Source organism: Anser brachyrhynchus, assembly GCF_964034855.1.
Source record: "Anser brachyrhynchus genome assembly, chromosome: 1".
Taxonomy (NCBI): Eukaryota; Metazoa; Chordata; class Aves; order Anseriformes; family Anatidae; genus Anser; species Anser brachyrhynchus.
In genome coordinates, this window is record NC_137694.1 from 133,101,150 (window position 1) to 133,123,471 (window position 22,322).

At 38.6% G+C, this 22,322-nt stretch overlaps 1 protein-coding gene across 2 annotated transcripts in view; it reads right to left on the minus strand.

Moving 5' to 3' along the window:
* FRMPD4 (FERM and PDZ domain containing 4) overlaps positions 1–22,322 on the minus strand; it is a 314,212-nt gene that overhangs the window by 251,169 nt on the left and 40,721 nt on the right. The window contains exon 1 of one of the 2 annotated variants that reach the window (XM_080554744.1): positions 1,638–2,370. The exons of the other annotated variant lie outside the window; for it this stretch is intronic. The gene's annotated coding sequence lies outside the window, so the exon portion shown is untranslated. Of the gene's footprint in view, positions 1–1,637; positions 2,371–22,322 lie in introns of those variants that run through there. 2 annotated transcript variants of the gene reach the window in all.

Below are 22,322 nucleotides of genomic sequence, written 5' to 3' on the forward strand. Positions count from 1 at the left end.
GGATTATACCTCAGAGGTAGAAGTCATTTTTTCGTCACATCACTGAAAGGATCTTGTATGTGCAACAAATTACAAATTCAGACTCATACAGTCCTACAGCCGCTCCTATTTCATGATTTTATCTGCATCTGTATCTCTCTGACACCACTTGCAGCAAGGACTGAAGTTTCTGGAACATAACACACTCACCCGCCTACCCCTTGAAGGAGCACAGTAGCGTGAATGAAGAGGCAGGGATTCATTTTGCCTAACCTAACTGTCTGGGCCACATTTTATAATAAAGGGAGAGAGAGACAGGTGTTGGGCATAGAAATATCCTTTGCTCTTACCTCACTCAACTGATTACTATGCAAATCTAGCCAAACTCCCTCAGACTAGGTGCTCATCTCTTCTGTTCTCAGCCTGTTTCTAAAACGCTTGAGATCCAGGGAAGGATGTACTTCAGCAAGGAGAGCTTCTGAGTAGCCAGACCAGAGTGAGAAAAGTCTTCTTGACCGTCCACCCATGGATGGGTAACAGAAACGTGAGCAGTAGAAAGCCAGAGTGCTGGAGCCAACACAAAGCCATGGAAAGGCAACACCTCCGGTCTGGAGTCAGGAGGCTCAAGCAGCACAGCTCGCTAAATGCTCACAAAGAAGTGCTGCTAAATCCATCCTGGACACGCCAGTTGCAGGCGTATTAGCCACTGACAATTCTGCTAGTGCAGGCTATGCTTCAGAGTTTATGCATCTCATAATGAAGTTCTCATAAGTACCCTTGAGTTAATTTGGAAGAGCACATGCACATGATGAGAAAGAGACAGAATGGTTTAGAAGAGTAAATATAAGAGTATATTAAAAAGGCAAACACTCCACCACCACAATAGTAGTCATCTAACATTTTGAGAAAATACCTGATATTATTGTAACTGAGCACTGCAGGACTTTGGCATACATCAAAAATACTGTGCACCAAGTAATAATCCATTATAATCCCTGTGTTTTATAGCATCTAAAGAGATCCTGCCACAACAGGGGTCACGTAAAACTGAGAAGGATAAATAAAATAAACATTCAAAGTGAATGCAAAACTACTTTTCATATTCAAGCAGCGGCAAATCCAGCAAATGAAGCTCAATAAAAATGACAATGAGATTGAATTAACACTGAGTTCCTCATCATTCCAAAAGCAGAGTAAGTTACATATTTATTCTCCGTAGTGTATGGCAGGTTTTGGCTTCAAGCACCTCACTTCTTCAGGGAAGCAGGCTGTATCACCAACAGGATGTCAAGCTTTGCAAGTCTGATAGCATTAACTTCACAGAATAAATATGTGCACTAAAAAACTGACTTCTTGACCAAAGGAGGAACAGGGGCAGTTAAAATTTGACCGCATGCATCATCTTATTTCAGATTATATTGCACCTTAGTTGACATTGAAGGACTATTATTAATTTTGTCACTGCAGACCTTTTCAGAATTCTAGAGGGGAAACAAAGGTCACTCATTTTAGCCTCTAGAAATTACACAATTTCTAACAAGCTTGTTTTCTTCCTATTTTTATAGCTACCGTATTAATCATACAGCATACAATTTTACAACAACTGGAAATGAAATAATACATGCACATGGAAGTAAACAAATGCAGATTTTTCTTACCGTTAGGAAAGAGAATTTTGAAGTCATCTTCAAGAGTGCAAAGATAATTTCTACATGGACTAGATACTTCCATCATTCCCAGAAAAAAGAAGTAGCTACAGAATTTTTTTTTAAAAATCACAGAAAAATTAGTTAGCCTTTCTGTTGCAGGTTTACAGTGGAGCAGCAGTAAGGATACTGTTGCAATCTCCCCCTGAATGCTTTCCACAATTTAAAGATCAACAATATTATAGCATTTTTACTTCTTCAGGGACAATTCTTCAGTAGATTTTTAAAATCATGTCATTTCAGGTATTAAAAATGATCATTAGTGCAGGATTTGATTTAACCCATGACTAGATAGCTAGACTTCTAGCTGTCTCTCAATCCCAGTGCTTCATTTCCTAGTCTAGTTTCTCACTAGAGTAAGTCTCTGGGAAGAGAAGCAGCAGAATACTAAGTATTTTGTCCACTTGGCTACTGAAGTGTTGTAAAGAAAACAGAACTCATCTAGGTCACCTAGACTGAATAAGCAGAAGGCTGAGAGTAATTTTTTTAATGGACTTTCTGAACGGAGGTAACAAAATCCAAAATTTATCAGTGTCACATTTTCAACTATACATTAACATTTCTTATTATTTGTGTACATCTTTATGTACATATGTACACCTCAAGAAAGTAATCCAAAATTTCCAATGGAATACAAAAACATGCAGAAAACGGGGGTGTAAAGAATTCCCCTCTCCCGCCTCCACCCCCCCCCCCAAAAAAAAAAATACACCATTAACATCTTACGATACCAGACCAATTTTCAACAAATCAGTGGTATAAATATCTTCATACTCACATACCTAGGTGTCATGGACGTGGTTCACTTTAGAAATTAAAGAAAATTACTTAGCTTCTTGAACCCATCTGATATTTGGAAAGTGGTTTTGCAATTACCCTTCACCTGAAAAGCAAACTCTTCTGCAGAAGAGTTTAATTTAAAAAACCTACTGATGGTCCTAAAAGAATTAAGTCTCATCTAAATGGACAACAATGAGGTTTATGTCACTCCCATATGGAACCTTACTAAGTCTAAAAAGAAAATAAATGAAAAAGAGAGAGAACTACAGTTTGTGATCATTTAATCACTCATCTAACCTCTAAAATTATTCTAACATCCTAGGAAAGAATAGAGGAAAAAAGCACGGAAAAGTAACTACTAATAAAATGAGTACCATTGTATTTATACTACAGCACACTTACTGTTAGAAAGACTCAGTTTCTGCAAAATGAAAACACAAAATGAAAAGGAAGAAATCTCTTATCCATTATGGACAGTTACTTTGGTTCATGCTGTCATCTTTAAGAAGTTTCTATCTGCCTTAAAAGATTTAAAAAAATCCCACTATTTCCTGTGGATATGCTTCCCTTAAAATTACTGATTTGAATGCCAAATTGCCTCATGTGCCAGGTGATTGCTTTTTATAATAAATAAAAATTACCTTTTGGTTATCCCCTTGATATTTTTATGAAATATCTTCGTGGTGTCTTTTGTCTACTGAACAGATGCCATAACACCTAGGTATTTTCTCCAGTGATATATTAAAATATAATTACTTCCCACTCAGCAGGTGCCAGGCAGCATTATACCATGTTTAGCCAGTCTATTTGATGAATCTAGCACAGACTGAAAAGCTTCTTTTTATTCTTATAAGAGATGGCTTCAAAAAGAGAGAAAGAACTGGAGGGAAGATTAAAGAGCCTTACCAACACTAATTTGCACAGCCTAATTTCAGAGGTAACTTTGCCAAATCACCTCTCATTAAAATAGTACAACCTGAGGGTTTTTTGCTTGTTCACAAAACAAAACAAAAACAACAACAACAAAAACACTAGGTGCACTTCATGGAAGCAAATACAAAGTTTTGTAGCTACTTCAGCTTTATTCTGCCTTTTTTCCCCAACAGTACAAACATCCCAAGAGGATGGCTGAAGTTGGCGGGGATGCCCTAAACTTCCTTCAGCAGGTTTAAGAAGGTTACGGCCACTGTCTTCCACCACTATTTCTCTCCACCTTTAAGTTCTTAAAATAGTCAAGAACAGCACTACACATAAGTAACAGACTGGTTTAATTTGAACACCCAAATTTTTTCCTTTGGACAATACAGATACTGCAGTAACTGAGTTTGCCAGGCTCTGTAAGGCTCATGGTAGCACACCTCCAGAGATGCAATATTTTTATGTTTCCTAAATCTCTCTGCCTGAAGAAACCAAGATGAAAAAAACAAATCTACGAAATAAACTGATGTGGCTGAAGTAGAGCAGAATGACATGCTTTATCTAACCTATTTTTAGAGAAACATATTAAATCCCTCAATTCTTCTTAAAATGTTTTTGTTTTACATTTCCCTTTTCCTTCAGCACTCATAGGTTTGGTTCTTCTTCTTAAGTGAATTAAAGATATTACATGCTCCTTTTCGCAAGCATTCTTATGCTAGAAGAAAATTAAACAAGATACAGAAACACTTCATGATGAAAGTAGTCCGCACCGTTCTTAAAGAACAGGTCAGCAATGTTTATATAAATATCTTGTTTTCTGAATTACAAATATGTCTAGCATGACACACAGTACACTATATACTTTTAATAAAAAGGTGTTTACTGAAGAAGGCTGGCCAGGTAAGATGCACATCATCTTTCATACCTGAAGCAGAGGAAAGATGAGAACAGCCAATACCTCGCAGGGTAACCAGCACTGTCTGTCAGGTCTCATCTGCTTCTCTTCTCCAAACAGGCCAACTACTTTCAAAAGCCAAAAGGGGCTTTCCTACATGGGACTCTAGCAGAGGTGGCAGAGGCTCAGCAGAGGAGCAGCATGATGAGTTGTGCCAGGCATGAGGAAAAGGCATCTCGTTCTCTCGCTTATAACAGTAAAAAAAAGTGTGTATAATAAAAGTAACAGCAAAAAAAGTGTGTCCTCCACCATCTCAGTTTGCACTGAGTGCTCAAGCGACCAAACCTCAGAGGTGAGTAAAAAAAGCATTCCCCATCCCCTGCCCAACTAAGGCAAAACTCAAACTGTGGAAATTTCTTGATTATCTCCACGTGACCCATTAGTAATTTCCAAGAAGCTTTCTTTTTGAGAAAAAAAAAGACTGGATATCCTGATCATATGTTGAAACTCTTAGGTATATTTATTTAATTGCTCTTCATGCTGTGGTTTTCTATGTTGGATCTTCTCTGAACTTTTAACTGCTTGTACCCAAAAACGTTCTCTTTGGGGGAAAAAATAGTCTTAAACTATGCAGTTATTATGTGTATTTTTAATCTCATCCAATTTAAAGACACGTTTCTCCTTGAATTTCAGACTCAGAATCCATGTCCTGCAGGCATGAAGAGGATGTGGCTACTGTAAGGTTGGAGCTCAGCACTGCCAGGCAATGCAGCACGAACATGTCAGAAAAGAACTGCATGGTACAGAAGAGGAAGATAAGAGTTAAATGGTATAAAATTATTTTTTCTTGCAGACATCCTCTTGATATGTCTGCTTTGCCTGAGGGAGATGGAGAGCTAAACAGAGCACTGCTAATGGAATTTAAGTGGCCTTTATTTCTAGTTTTCAAAATAAATAAGGGCAAAAATGAAGGATTTTCAAGACAGTGAACAGCTGGAGGACCACCAGAAAGCAGCAATGGGATTGATCAACACCTCCGCAAAACACATTTTCTAAGGTAATAGAACAGCATTCAATATCCTGTAATAATGCCCAGAACAGATGAGGAAAACAGGAAGGTTTCTTAAAACTTTTTTGAACAATTGTAATCACTTCATGCAAAGTATTCAACTGCAAATGAACAAAGATTTAAGATGTTTGTAAACAACAAAAAGTTGTTTAAAAAAAGAAAAAGGTTCCCTCTTACAACATTAGGATACAAGAGATAGCTTAATGCTGACACAACCATGGAAAGAAGATGTCAGTATTAATCCATCTTTCTCATTGCTGAACCAAACTTCAGGTAATGACTGGGCGCATTCTTAGGGCTTAAGCCCATTGGGCATACTTCTGCTGATGAGAAAAAGGCCAGCCTTCAGCATACACACAACCCTGTCCCCAAATATTAAGTATTTTCCTTCCCAAACTACAAAGCCAGGCTGCATGTAGAACAGTAGATATCGGCAGTAGGGTGGCCACAGAATAAACTCTAGAAATGAGTTTTTCAGATAAAACAACTGATTTTTAGGAATTATATTGTATCTCTGTAATCCAATTTAGGGGTGCAACTTTTTAAACTACAGTTTGTTTGTAATCTAAAATTTCCTAAGTTACAGCGTCTCCTGCCGTGAAAACTCACTGCATTAGAAGCCATCCAAATCTGGGGTTGGGGCTGCCCCCTAGCAGACATCACGCTGAAAAGCAAGTAGGCCTCCACGTTTATACCTCACTCATTTTATGCTATAGGAATCACTATATATGCCCCACATGGAAAGATTCTGCCTACTGCACCTGTAACACAAGTTGAAGCTTTGCACACTCCGGTAGCATGCGCATTTTCCCAATGATTGTGTTCAACATCTTGACTTCAAAATATACTGTACAGTAGAAAAATACAGATGTACAGAGACCCAAAGATCACACTTGAGTTTGTAAAGTAAAAGAGAATATGGGACTAACACTCTACGTAAAACATGCCTACCTTCTAAAACAAAAGACTTAAAAACTCATCCCTAGGCAACAGATATCTTCAGCCTTGTCTACACCAAGACTTTCTGCTTGTCTACACCAAGACTTTCTGCTGTGCACAGAAGTACAAGCTCAGATTTGATCACTGCATGCAGGTTAATGACATTCTTTAAGCACATCTCCATGTATGAACATAAAGACCACTAACATGAGAAGAAAATACATCTAGTTAATGTCTCACCATTTGCACATATGAATATGTTTGTTCAGGTTTCTGCATGGGTTGTTTTGGGTTTGTTTCATGCTTTTTTTTTCTTTTTGTTTTGTTTCAAATACACAATGTCAGTATTTTTGCAATTAATTTAAAGAGAGTGGTAGTCTGTATGGAAAGCATGACACAGCACTGACATAATACAGTAAAACTTTCTGAATGTCAACATTCATTGTTTGAAATCAGAAGCAAAAGGGGTATGGTCATCTGTTCTTGCCAAATGCTACAAATGCACATTCAAATTCCAGCAGAAGATCTGCAAGAGTTTAACAAAAAAGTAGTAGGCTGTTCATCAAATGTCTGCCAGGTACAAAGGCTTTATTATTATTTATGTACTATTACCCTCACCATCTGAATGATGCTTTTCAGGAGAAATAAATAAATGAATAAATAAATATTTGGTTTCTATGGACTCCACGGTCCTCAGGCTTTTTCTTCTTTTTCCCTCATTTTCTTCCTCTCGTGCTTTCCTTTAAAATAAGACTGTTTAAAAGAAAAAAAGAGTCTCAATTCTGAAGTGGTCTGAATTCTCTGAATTGAGTGGTCGCAATTCTCACTGGTCTGATTTCCCTATGCATTGGTAGAAATTTACCACAGTACTAACTTCCTTTAATCAGCATCATACATCATTTGGTATTTCCAGTCTGTCAAATGAAGTTACAGTAATGCTTCTGTGAAGACAGTTGAACATATCCTTTATTAAAAGCTGATCAGAGTATCAGAGCTGTTCTCTCTGGATTTGTTGGTTTGGGTTTATTTTTGCTCGCACTTTTCAAACGAGTTTTCAAAAGTATAAAAAAATACATATTCATAGGTAAAGCCTGAATTGCTTAAGTTAGTACACATTAAAAAAAAAACACACAACCATAAGTTATAACAAAAACAAGTCCTTATCTGAAAAATAATTATCTGAATAATCTCACAAAATGTTTCCTGGAAAACACTTTTTACATGTAAGGAAAAACACAGTCTCTCTTGGAACAGAAATTCTTTCAACTATTCATAACTCCTAAGGTTACTCTTTCATATTAATAATCCAGGCATCTCAACAAACCTCTTCCAATCACTCTATTGCTTGCTGAAGTTGATCAATGCCTTCAAAAATTATATACTAAAGTTAACAAAAGTATGAAGAGGAGCAACAATTTCAAAGTTCTAGGAAAATAAATAAATAAATAAATGGTGACTAGATTGTAAAGTAGACAACAGGATTGTCATCACAACCTGTGCACTCACATTTCCAGAAAATCTGTCATTTGTTGAAAGTGATTTTTCTCTTGTTGTACATCTGACTCCATTATTTTGTTCAGGTTTAATTCTGTTGCAGTAGTGTGCTAGGAAGAACTGCTGCAAGTGATGCAGCATCATATTTCCCTGGGAACTCAATGACATCCCAGCCCACCAGCTACAGGAAACCCTTCAACACAGCTCACAGCCCTTTGCAAGAGCACCAGTTCCTGAGCTTCTTGGCAAGCGACGCATTTAGTGGCTCCCAGAGTGTGAAGATTGTTTACTACACGCAAAGCAAGGCTGGTCATACCTGAATGACTACACTCTCTATTGATTCTTCATCTTACTCAGAAAAGCAAAAATGTCAACACTGAAGCCTAAGGATGAAGTTTGCCAGTAAATAAATAAATAAATAAATAAATAATGCCAAAAGGTCTGCATTCAGGAAACAGTGGATCACATAGCTAACGCAGCTACAAGATGTGGCAGGCTGTGTCATCTAGCCACAAATCTGCATTTATTAAGTTAAAAGTGAATTGTATCATGATTATCTTCACCAATGTCCTTATTTGTGAGACTAGTTTTGACTAAGAGCAGTCAAATACAGATAATCTGGACGGAGTTTCTGATACCTGTGCTGGCCAAGGGTATAGAACAACCCCTGGCAGGTCAGAAAGTTGCTTTATTCTTTGGTGTTTCCTCTACTCATATGTGCATTTCTAAGACCAATTATTTCACAAAGACCCAGCACAGCTTGCAAACAGACTGGCCAGAAAATACTGAAGACTGCAAAGACTTGAGGGAAATAATCTCCACGACAGAGTCAAGCAAGGCAACAACATCCAATTACATCACTGTCTGGAGACAATGCAGTGCTTTTGTAGCGAAAGAGGATTAGAGAACAAAAAGGATGTGGTACCAGCTGCACCAGACTTCCAGCAAGTTGTTTTACTCGTGGCCCCAAAAGCTTATGATGCTAGCGTCAAAGTTTCGTAATGGCATTCAGAGCTCAAAGAACATTTTGCCACTGGTACCAATGCTACTGTTCCCAAGCTCCTTAAACAAAACAAAACAAAACAAACACCACTGAAATCAGTGATTAAATCCCTCACTCTTGGTAAAGGTCTCACTTTGGCATTTCTCCACTCTTCCGGATCACCTAAGAAGCTTTCCCATGTGGCTTCTAGTCTTAACTACTCTTGCAAACAGCTATATGGTAAGAAAGAGCAAAGAATTTGCAAGACCCTTCATTTCTAGAGAAAGCAAGCTTTTTCCTCTACCAAGATGAGATCACAACGAGGAGCTGAAACTTAAGTCTTTACTATAAGTTATGGAAAGATTCTGTATTCTATACTACTAACTTGGGGTTGGGGAAATAACTTGAAGCCAGTGAGACACACTGCAATTAATATATTAATAATATTCTTCAGACATATGGTTGCTTTGGTGGATGGTGAATTGCATATTGCAGTGGTCCCACAATTCAAAACAAAACAAAAAAAGGTGGAGGGGTGGGAGAACTCGTGGCCATGCAATCCATAACACTCCAAGGCCGCACGCAAAGCAAAGCAGAATTCAAAGAAAATCTCAAACCTCTTCACCCTGAAATGGCATACAAAAGCTCCAGGGAACTCCAGTTCTAGAAGGATTCAAGGTCTGATGAGGGGGACTAATTTCTAGTGGAAATAAGCACCACTGATTATATTTTAAACACTGCTTTAATCGTTCATTACTGTCTTTATTGACAGTTTTAATATATACATAATACTTAATAGATGTATATAAATACACACATATATATACACTTTTGAAAACTTTTTTATATACAAAAAACTCACGTCTTTATATAAAACAATACATAGCTGTTCAAAATTTGCAGGAGAATGATGTAAACGCATTATCTAATCATGTTCCTATCACATGAACATGCTTTCTTTTGGAGGTCCCAAGAATTATGACGGACCAAGAACACTAAGGAAAGAGAAAGGATTATTCTTCACTTTTAAATGTGGGTCTTTTTACTGAAAATGCACACATTAGAGAAGTCTCCCTGCTTCTTCCTCTAACAACTATAGTGCTTTGGCACATATAAAGCTTCCAAGGCTTTCGACAGTATCTTATTATATGTTCACAACACTCCTGTTAAAACACACATCCTTCCCCTCCAAGATTTTTCACTTTATAGCATTTTACTCACTACTATACAAGAAGACAGCCAAGTATCTTTATTTTTCTTTTGACAGAAAGCAAGAGCAAGCCCAAATGGCTGAGAGCCTCAGCATCACAAAAGGAAACTGGTACTTAGCATTAATTTAGATCATCCAACATCTCACTCCATAATTTATAATGTGTACACGCACACCTAGGATTAAAATATTTCATATCAGATGTAAAAATACATTCTAATCACCTGAGGATGTTAGGCTACCGTCTTAAACACAATGCCAATATACTTCTACTCTACTCTTGCTAGTTTCAGCCTCCCCATATGAATCTCTGCAGCAGTGCAACAGAATACAGGCACTCTCACCTCATCACATTTTTCCATTCCTATTCTGTCTTGCCACCTTTCACTGATCAGTATCAACTATGGTACAAGGAGTTCACCAAACAAAACTGCAAATAAGTTTAGCCTGATACTGTGAGAACATACTCTTTGTTCCATTTTTGTATTACCATGCCTCCCATCTTTCACTGTCCCCTGACTGTTTATTTAAGGCTTGGCTGCTCCCAAACCTTTTGTTTTGGAATGTTTTACACCAAAGACTGTCAGCACATATGGCCAAGTATTTATATATAAATACTTCACTGAAAATATTTAATGGTTTCATTCCTCACTAACACTGAGGAATAACGTGGTATGCAAGAGACAGAGCTGCAGCAAACTCGGATGATTCTTCTGCTACTACAGTTTTTTGCTGTGGCTGAAGACATAAACCAAATTACTCTTTCAAAACATACAAAACAATCACCTTGTTACATCTCCCTCCCCCAAGTTGTTTTCTTTCTACTAAGCATAAAGAACATTCTCATTTCTCATTGTCTTATGGAAGCCTGCCTTCTCCCTCCTCTGTCCATGTAAGCCCACAATACGGTAGATGCAGATGGCACAAGCCATGACGAGAGGAAGCAGAAGAGCACAATCTACAGCGCAGGAGGCTGGGATGGGTGATAGAAGCGGATCTATGATCTGGCACAGCCTGGCAGGCAGCATTTAATATATATATATAAAAGCCAAGGAACAGGAAAAGCAAATTAAATCACTACCTGGGAAGCACTGCAGTTAACTACATTAGCTATGCTTACCTGCAGACTGGGAAAGGAGTGGATAGATACTTAAGATGACGACTCCGTGCAAATGGATAAGAAGCCGACTGAAAGATACAATTTCCAAATAACCCTTGCTTTCCAAAACACCAGCAGCTTTCTATTCCGCTCTTGTCCTACAGGTGACTGCCCTCCCATCCATTGGGATTTGTAACAGCATTTTCAGCAGCCAGTAAATCTTTGTATCTCTCAAGGCCCTGCCTCAGATAAATGGTCTAGTAGCAGGTAATACAGTATAGATATTTAAAGCTTTAAGAAGTTATCATTTGATGTCTTCCACTTTATCTAAGAAAAAGGACTTCTAATTAAGTATTTTTCTCTAAATATCACCATCTGATTTTTGCTTATTTTGTAAATGCTTTTATACCCTTATTTTCCATGGCCCCGCTCTGTTTCCTTGAAATCCCTCAAGATTTGCTCATAGTCTTTTCATCACGTTTACTTTTCTTGAAATGTTCACACAGTTCCCAGGCTTTGTAATAGGACTTTATAGGCTTTAAAAGCACTCCCCTATGAAAACCATTTTCCTTTCTATATTTTGTAACAATCCTTTGTGCAAGATACCAAAATACAGCAAAAAAAAAAAAAAATGAAGCTCTTTACACTAAATAAGAGAAAGGAAAAAGAAAACCTCACATGCTTTATGGACACAACTCACCGAAAATCCTGAGTTTGAATTCTACTTAATGGCAATACTGCTGCACTGATATATAAGCAGTCTAGATATGAACAACAAATGAGCGTCATCCCAAAGAGGATGCGTATAACGTGAAACAAAATGATTTTACATAAATGTGATGCATAATTAGAACAGTTATCTGAAAGGTAACAACTTCCAGAGGAAACTGAAGGTATTATATTTGTGTCACAGGAAACTGCATTATAAAGATCCATCTCTGTAATTATCAAAGGAAGGAAGTAATAAATTTCTATTCCTAAATTTCTATATAGAAAGTAGTCATTAACAGTATATTAAAATGCATTCCTGTAGACAAGTCACTGCTGCACAACCTGCTCCTAAAGAAGACCTGTGGATCAAAAAGGGTAAACTCAGAGACAGAATTATATTTTCTAACACATCTGCTTACAGTAGAAGGAAAAAAAAAAGGCTTAAAATAAAAACAAACCTTCATACCTAGAGACTGTGAAAGGAGATAAGAAGAAGAATTTATTTATTTTTATTTTTTTTTTAACAGATTTAATACAGTCTGAGTCATACCAGGCATTTGACAGTTTTCTTCCAACCTGTATTTAGGATTCTGTGTGCATGAACAAAGAATATGCCTCTGTACGGACAGCTTACAAGAAGGTGCCCAGAAAAAAACTCTGAATATTTGATGAATCCCATTATGCTTACCTAACTGCACCATGAACTAGTAAACTGAGAAAAATAAACACTCAGGAAAACAGTATATATTTATAGGGACTATGAATGTCTCTGACTGGGAAGTGCAACAATTAGGGTGAAATGTGCAGTACAAAAAAAAATAGCTCACAACAATGGCAGAGAACTAAATTTGGCATTTCAATTAACAGTCTTTGATGAAGCCAATTGGCATTGGCTGTATTCAATTATTTGATTTTTTTTTCTTGCCAAAACAGCTCTTCAGTTGGTCAGTTCTTTTGGGAAAAATACCTGCCGGCTATCATTTATATCTAGCGAGCATCAATCAAATGAATATCAAGAAAATCACTGAGACAAAAATATCGATTAAATAAACAGCCATAATAAAATGAAGCAATTATTTGGTTCCTCAGGTACATCAGTACACATCTGATTCTCTGCATTTTTTTTTTTTATAAGATCTGCATGACATCTGGCAAGCCTTGCACAGACAAGTAAATCTGAAATGTGGTCTGCTTTCTACTTCTTAGAGAGAAAGCCTTTTTTTTATTCAGTTATTTTTCCTACAAATCTGTAGTTGAGCTAATTTACTAATGAAACAAATGAATACTTCGGGGGCATACAAAATAAAAAAAGGAAAATAATAAAAAGTATCTTCAATTCAGAGTTCTGGGAATATTATTATAGATCTCATTATATTCTGGCTTTTCTCGTAAAAGTTTAAGATCCAGATTAAAATAAATAATATAAAATAAGACCTTGCCTCCTTACATATACTTTAAAAAAAAAAAACTCCCAGGAGAAAAACTGTGAGCACAGTCATTTCCCCTTTCTGGAACATATATGGATCATGCTCAATCTTGCGATACCACTTCTGTTTCCTCATGGGAAAGTAACTCCTCTTACACAAATCACTGTTTGTAGATGGAAGTAATAAGCTGAACACCAGATCTTAAACTAGATTTCTATCTGTTTCGTTATAGTCACATAAGTTAATTTTAGTCACAATTGCAATTTGCAGACAAATCTAGGCTGATAACTCTACTGCCAGGGGATTTTGCAACCATAAATTCAGACAGTTCCTGCATGTTCAGTGACATACACTTCTTGTGATTCGTCACACAAAGACTATGGAAAACAGGGAGAAAGAGCAATTACTGGCGTTTCTTAAGGAGTAAGCCATACAATGTCCTCCAAAAACCAGAATTACTCCCATCAGAGGTACCCTGACATTGGCCACATAGGGCTGGCCTGAGTTCCTCAGTACAGCTCCTTGACTACAGCTATGCTAGTTTTACATACCGTACTTCTGGCACAAAAGTGAGCACCACTGTTCTTCAGCTGAAGAATTGGAGGCTGAAACGTCTAAGATTAACTAACAGATGAGAAACCTTAAGAAAACCAAGCAGAAAAATAGAGAAACATGCAAAAATAGTACAGAAGACATTGTAATTACAGATATTACATATCCATTTCATAATGGATTTGACTTACAGAAAATAAGAGTAAACTAAATACAAGGCTGTCCTCAAAGCAGAAAGATTTTACGCTTGCAAGTCTACAAATAACTTTCTTAATGGCAGTGGAAGAGTGCCAGCCTGAAGCTGCACAAGTAATAAAGCTGGAACTCGCCGAGCAAGGAAATGAGAAATAATAAGACTGTCTGTACAAGAGAAGTTGGGACAATGGAAATAGTAAGAGGGCTATCAAAAACAAACAAACAAAACCACCATGGAAAGACTTTGTAAGCCAAGGCTTACTGTTTCTTTCTTGAAGAAATTCTAAATACTCTAAATATAACCTGCACTTCAAGAGTTAGCATTCTTGAATGCCTACAGTCAGTTTCAGATAGACAATGAAGCCCTGCATTTGCTAGGAACAAAGCTAAGAAGTTTCCTCACATCATGAACAGAGACAGCTCGAACAGAAACCTTAGACAGATCCATAAGGGAGCATTAATAAACCTCAGGATGAACCCTAAAGTTCATCATATCTTATGCACCTCCGGTAAGCCATCAAGAAAGATCCAGAAGCTACAACACCTGCTTCTGTGCACATAAACATAACACATATCTGCAGTAGAGCAAAGCAGAACCATCACAGAGAGCATTACCATTTTGAACACAAAGCACGGGCATCAGTTGACCTCACCCGATCCCTGCCCTGACGCTGACCTCCCTCACCTTCAGTTCATCGCCGTCTCATTCCCTCCATGCTGCTGCTGCTACAAGCAGACCAGGGAAAGGCATGTATTCCCAGGTACGTTTTGGTGGCACACCGTTAATGCAGCCTGTATGTGCTCTCAGACCTTCAGAAGGGATTAGGAATGAATTAACGTAATGTGCAAATCAAAGCCAGCATTGTTGGCTCCCTCGCATTTTCAAGACCAGCTCATTGCCAACACTTTGCCTCTCCATGGCTGGGCCAGATCCTGAGCTACAGGAGGAGTTCAATGGAGGTAAAGGTTCAGCAAAGAAAAGGCAAAAATCCCCCGCGACGTTGCCGCTCACTCACAAGGCCGTTGTTCTCTCCAAAGGACTTTGGCTGGCAGCACTTCAACTCCCTCGCCACATGATGAAAGCCCTAGCAGATGCCACGTGGCCAAGCCGGGGCTGTGCACAGCTTCAGCTTGGCCACCCACACCTTCCCTCTCGTACTCACTTTTTCCATTTCCGAGATGAGCTTGTCCTAAGGAGCAAAACTGTTTCAGGTCAGGAAGACACTCATGGCTGTTTTGCAAAGACACAGCAACACCTAAGGCCCTTGAGAAAGAAAGCAACAGCAAAAGATCTCAATGCTAAGTCCCATTAAGGTCACTTCAAGATGATCTCCTATCCAACATGTAACAGTGATACATGAAACCCATATTCAGTGCTGCAATGAAGGGGATTAGCCACATAGACCAGAAGCTTGCTTGGCCAGAGTATGTCATTTTTTGATCCTTAGATCCTTTTTTTTTTTTTTTTTTTTAAACAATCATGCAGGTGGATCTCCCCTGTGTAGTACTCTGTGGTCCAGAAGAATCTCTCTGATCAGGCATTACTACAGCAATTTGTAGTACTGCTCCAGGATTTACTTTTGGGGCCAGCAATGAAAATCTCCTACAGATTTTTACATCTATAGTGGATGACTATGCCCGTTCACATTAAAAATTGTTTTCATTCTTCCATTGACTACATCTCTAACGTATTGAAGCCATCACAGAATAGTGCACTTCAGGTCACTTGTGTCCCAATACTAATGGGTTTTCCAAGTTTTATGTCAAGACTTTCCCTTTTTCCCCCCATCTAAAATTTCAGTTCTTCTCTAGTGCGTTATTGAGTGAGCTTACAAACGGCACCTACTAGCTATAGTAGATGTGTAGAGGGGTTTTGCTTTCTCTCCATGATGACAAGTCAATGTTCATTCACTTTTGAAAATAATAAAAAAAATATTAAAAAACAACAACAACAAAAACAACAACCACACACCACCACTCTTTTTGTTTCTTGGGGAAGAGACAAAAAAACATTTTTTGGGGGGGGAAGGTGGGGGGTTGTTCTTGTTTTGTTTTGCAGTTCCTCAAACTTCACAGCTAATCCAGCCAGGCTACAATCCAAGAGGCTGCTTTCTGTTTACAGTTACTTAGCAGATAACATCTCTGCAGATATTATAGACGGCCTGCAATTCACTGTATAGCAGCATCACCAGGAATAGGGGTGAGGGGGCAAGGACAGTCAGAGAACTTGTTAAAATTTGAGTCAACTGCAGAGTAAACACATGTTTCTGATACATTGGTAGTTTTCTCTTTCCTTTGCCCCTCTCTGCCCAGCTGCAGGCAATGGTTCTCACACGAAATACCAGCAGAGAAAGAGGAGAAAGAGATAAACTAAAAGGTAATTTTATTTGTATGGCACATTTCTGATTAATTCATTCTGATAGAAGCCCAAGAGAACTGCTTTCCTCCCACTCATACAGCTACGTCTGAAGATAGAAAGGAAACGGGAAGGTTCTGATGTCGAAAGAGACCTATCTTGTGTTCAAACGTTTAACAACAGCTCACAGAGACATTTGATTTGCACACACACAAAACTGTCCTACTGCTCTTGGATAAAGGACATTCTTCCTGTGGAGATCCTTACAAAAACAGGAACAGAAAAGCTCATACGTTCAACCAACGAATACAAGTTCTTATATATTAAAAAGAGTAAAATAAAAGAGAAGCCAAAATAAATACTCTAATAAGCAAATAAGAAGGTACCGTATTTTCACTTTCCTTCACTTTAAAGAGGATGAGGTTTTTTTGTGGATTTATCTGTTCAGGTTGAACTCCTGGGAATAAACTGCATACATCCTATAGTTCTTGGAGACAAAATCACAAAGACCTCTCAGATCCTACTGGAAATACATGTATTGGCAGCTTCTAACATGGAGATTTCCAAGAGAGTCCATGTTAGGTAGTAAGTGAGGTAAAAAAACACATCAATTTTAATGAAAGTTACCCATGCTAACCATTATTGTTTTACAGCAGCGTTCTCAGTGTACACAGTTTCTCCTTATCACAATATAGACCCATATACAATATAGACCAGTGGATAAAACGTGCAGTTAGGACACTGTTATCATGAGTTAAATGGTCAAAAGGGATGTATTGCTGCTAACCTGGACATCTGTACCTGACCATGTCTCCATTCTCTCCCCCACATCTGTCTACTAAAGAACTGCTAAATTTTGAAACTATCAGTTTCTAAGCAAAAAAAAAAAAACAAACATGAGTTTGGTGTGATACTTTGCAGAAATCGTTTTTTGTACAGAACGAATGAGAATGAGAGAGGGCTAAGACTTATTTCCGACTTTTAATATAGGAAAAATGCAGAGAAACACACAATATGAAAATAATTGGAGTTGCAGAGTGTAGAGAGAAAATGTCCATTAAACAGCTTAACATTTCAGAATCATTATACCGTTTAGTTGCAAGCAGTAACAAGATTAGTTTTTGTCTAAACTCAAAATGAACACTAAATCCACCGGGTGCCCTCTGAACATTCAAAAAATAAAACGCAAACAAGCCACCAAACCCTACTCTCTGCCACCTGGAAGCCTCTTCCCGTGGATGAAACAAAGCTGATTAGGCTTTACCAAGACATTGCTTCCTCCCAGTGACCATGTGCTTGTACTCACTGGCAAGTCTTGCTGCACAGATGGCAAAAGCCCAGTGGCTACCACGAGTGCTTAGCAAGCAAACATCATGCCAGAAGCCTTTACTTCAACAGTAATACAGGTCCCAGCCCACTGCTAGTTAAAACAAATGGTTTAATAATGCTTCCTAACAGGTTATCCCTTTCATAAGGGCCTGTTAGACATCAATGAAAATTAACATGTCTCTGAATAAAACACACAGGTTTTAAAAGTATTGCTTGTATTTTAAATAGAGATACCATGCTCAATCATTTTGTCATTCTCAGGCTTATTGCCATTATCTAAAGAGATACCAACTATCTTGGGAACATACTTCTTTCTAATGATGGAATGGTCATTTCACTGACAAATACATTGGAAGAAATAAGCAGTTTCACTCACCCCAAAAAGATTGTCATGAGTCCAGATCAAGTTGTCCAAATTCCTTCATCTTAATTTTGACAAAAATCAAAGCTTGATTCAATAAAACCCCACAACAAAGAAAGTCCACTTCACTGCCCCCTCCAAAACCCACTGGGTGGCCATTTATCAAATCTCCACTCCAAGCATGATAGAGAACAGATGTGAATTTGGAGATCCCAAATGAGTGCCCTGGGTACTGCACCATATTGTATACAGAGGCAAGACTCAGTTGTTGTTTCAGCAGCATGAAGCATCCAAAATATTCAGACAGGGGTGGGAGGGATTCAGTCCTGCCTTTAATCTGAACAAAATCAGATTGTTCACCTCACCTGCTAGACCGAAAGTATTGTTGCACAGATCTTACTACATAAAGGAAAGCAGACCAAATTACTAGTGTTTGCTAATTTCGTTTTTTTTTTTTTTTTTTTTTTTTTTTTTTTTTTATGTCTTTCATTTTTTAATACTGGATAGTACTTCTCATTTATAAAGCAAGACCAGATTAAAAATATGTTAAGCAACTTTCTATGAACTGTTTCGCGTAATATAACTACACTGTGATATTCTGAGTCATTAGAGAGGTGTTCCTGCTACTGATGAGAGGCCACCTACTGATGTGGAGGTGATCCACAATGACTTTGGAACTAAACCACAAATTAGACTCTGAGAAAGGACAAGAAGAGGGAGAGAAATCAGACTAGATTGCAAATTCACCACAACGAATCATAAGCAACTGATTCTTTGCTATTAATTAGCAAACAAGGTGTTTTTTGTTGTTGTTGTTTTAAGTGTTTGTTACTGTAAAAAAGCTGGAGGAGCTGTAGCTCTAATAAGCTTTGTGGAACGATAAATTACTGTAGGTCTGAGTTTGAAATGTAAAAGAGCCATCCAGAGATCACATTGTTTTCAGTAAGCCTAAAGTGATCTTGCTACAGTACTTACACACAATGAAATAATAAACCAGTAGACTAAGTCCAATCACTGAACTACACAAAAAAATCCCATCACAATTTCTTTGTTTCATTCTCCGAGGACCCTCTACCCCACAACTTTTGTATTACTTCATGGAGCTTTGCACGTTAGGAGCAAGTTTGCCAACCAACTTTGCCCCCACAGACCATGATTCACACCTTGCCACTACCACTGACTACCCTAAAGAGGTTCAAGCCAGCATTAAGACCACAAAGGAACGATAACTCACCCCTTTTTATCTCAGACCAACACTGTTATTAATTATGCTTTGTTCCGTAAACTCCTCGATGATGCAACCACGAACAGTGATTTATAAGTTAAGGCAGGTCATCTTAAGAGGGTATCTAAGGCCTTGTTAAAAGGCATAACCGTTTTGCCTCATAAAACTGTAAACCACTTGATGTAATACCATTTCAAATCGTACTGGGTAATATGAATTGAAGAACGTGCTAGTGAATTACTTCAATACAGCATGACTATGTACTTGCAAATAAGGTATGTCAAGCTGAAAGCACTAAGTCTTATTTTTGACAATTATTCATGCACTGACTACCTCAGGACAGTTTTACCGCAGTCTTTCTGTAGGACGTGCTGTAGGCAAGAAACTCCAATGGCTTTGCAAATTAATAACTATTTGTAGAATCAAATATTCATTGTCAAATAGTTGACATAGGAAAAGAAAATCACACAAACAGGAAAAAACAAGCACCAGCAGAAACCAGCCACACACTGTCAGGTACCAAGAGTGCATAGGCCAGTTAGCCAACTTGGCTCTCAGTTTCAAACTGAAATCGTACACAACTCCGTGCCTACCAGACATAAATCAAGCTTCAGAAACAAAAATAGGAAGAAATACTATTTTGATCAGGGAACTACCCTCACAAAATGAACACAGTGCAATGGGACACACACACACATGCAGAAAAACATACACACTACTTCAACAAAGCCAGGCACAAGCAGGCTTTCATCCTGTTCCCTTCCACATTTGTTCTCTTCCCCCTTGCAAATACACAAAGAATAAAGAGAGTCAATTGAGAAATAACATATTTTTTAAAAGCAGCTATCACACAAAACAAGGTATCAAGCGTAGCTTCACAGCAAGCAAACACCCTTCAATGGAAAATGATTTGGAGATAACCAAGAACTACATTTCTCAGCTTAACAGCCTAAAGAATCAACTCTTACACTTCATTTATACTCAGCTCCTGATAGCAAGAAGTCACTTCTTACAAAGAAGTATTTGATTAGTTATCCCTTTCTTTTGGCTGGACTCTGGAGGAGAGCTGAGAGGGTTAAAGTAGAAGTCACGTGAAAGACTGAGCTTGTGCATAAATGCTGCTTCACTACAGACGGTATTTGTTTACCATGAATATTCAGCTTTGCAACTTCAAATAGATGGTAAAACACAAGGTTTCTGCATGGGGCACTTTATTTTTCCGAACTAAAACACACACACAGCCCTTCAAAGTCATCAGGCTTCCTTCCCTCCCTGGACAAGGTCAAGCAGAGACCTGACAGCTCTGAAGCTCAGAGGGGGAGAGCAGCTCTTCACTCCATCTAACGGTGAAAGGGAATAAGCATCCCCCTAAGGTTTAATTTATTTACCTTGTAAGGTCACCCCAGGGCAACCTGCGCACATTGTTTTATATTGCTTGGAACACACCTGGGACGTATGTTGATAACATACAGCACAGGTACACATGGCTACAGAGACAGTTGAGGGCATGTTCCCAGAGAAGGCTGCTCACGGAGGGACATCTGGTAACCAAAACTGTCACCAGCTTCCGAAACAGGAGCTAAGGCTTCTTCCCATGTCTGTCTGCCCTCTTCCCAAGCCTAAAGACACTGTTCGTGGTGCTGGTCACCAGTGCTGGACCTCCTGCCAGAGGAAGCTGATGTGATGTGAGCAGGTGAGCTGGGGCAGGGCCAGCATCCTCCTGCCACGACCCAGTATGTGCCAACAGCATGGCCCTCTCCCAGGCCAGCTCATCCTCATGTCCCCCACGCGCATGTGAGTCTGCCATAAAAAAAAACAGGTGGGGAAGAGGAGATGACATGGCTGCCCTTTACCCCTCGTTTTATTTAAGGTTTTGATAAACAAATGTTGTTATGCTTACCAAACGTCCACGGTGTTTTTCTAGTTAAGGACTGTCAATGACCTCTTATTCCCTGGGGCTTCTAAATGCTCTTAAGTGGGAAAAGTACAATCCACTAAAAATGTTATGCTATGACAGGGCTAAGAAAACGTTTTTGGAGGATTTCTGAACCTAACTCTGTTCATGGTTTAAAAGAGTCCCAAGGTACCATCCCAGTCTGGCCCTTGCTACATCTAAAGGCTCCAGGCAAGAGATTCCCGGAAGAACACAGCAACCGTGCCTAAATCTAAAACAGATTTAGACAAACCAATCAGAGTATGATTTGTTCTCATGCAACAGGTGCTATGCTAAGCATCGGGGAATGAAGCAATGCCATTTTGTTCTCTGCCATGCAATCAGACTGGGGAGCAGATTTCACTTGGACATATACAGCTCCATGGCCACAACTGAATACAGAGAAGTGTTCACACAAACACACTTTGGTGCAATCTTTACGATAACTGTGCTCACATTTCCTTCACATTCTTGAAGGGACAGGAAAAAAAACAACAACACATCTGTTTTATCCTTTTAAAAAATGAATGAATTTGGAAGTACTAAATCTTGGTGTAAAAACTGATTTTTTGTACACTGATTGGTAAAGGAAAAAGACTTTCAAAAGAATGTTCCAAGTACTCAACTTACTTTAAACAAGATCAATTTTCAGAAAATATGGAGCACTCATTCTTTCTCAAACATCAGAACATAACATGAGCTGGTGTATTGGGCTTGGGTGGCAAGGGTTCGCTAACAGGGTGGTTGCTGCAGGGGTGGCCTCTGTGAGCGGAGCCCAGCAGCTGCCCCATGTCAGACCAGAGCCAGCTTCAGCAGGCTCCAAAAAGGACCCACCGCTGCAGGGAGAGACAGTGGGTGGGCCTCTCCCTTTGCCTCAGGCAAAGCCTGCCTTGCAGGAACCAGAATTCCTTATACTGGCTTTTTTGTGTGTTTGTTTTTCCTCCCCAGAAGTGTAGAGTTCGTTAAGAGGTTTTTTTTTTTCTATTAAGTTCTGTGAATTCACTACTCATTTAGAAAATGACAGCAAATAAGCCTGCACAAAAGCCCCACTAGATATGAGAACTTTTGGAATTGTGCTCTTAACTCTACAGAAACAAAGCTATTCAGAAGTATCAGATACACATATTCAGTATCTTGATATCTGTTTGAAAAGCCGAAGAAC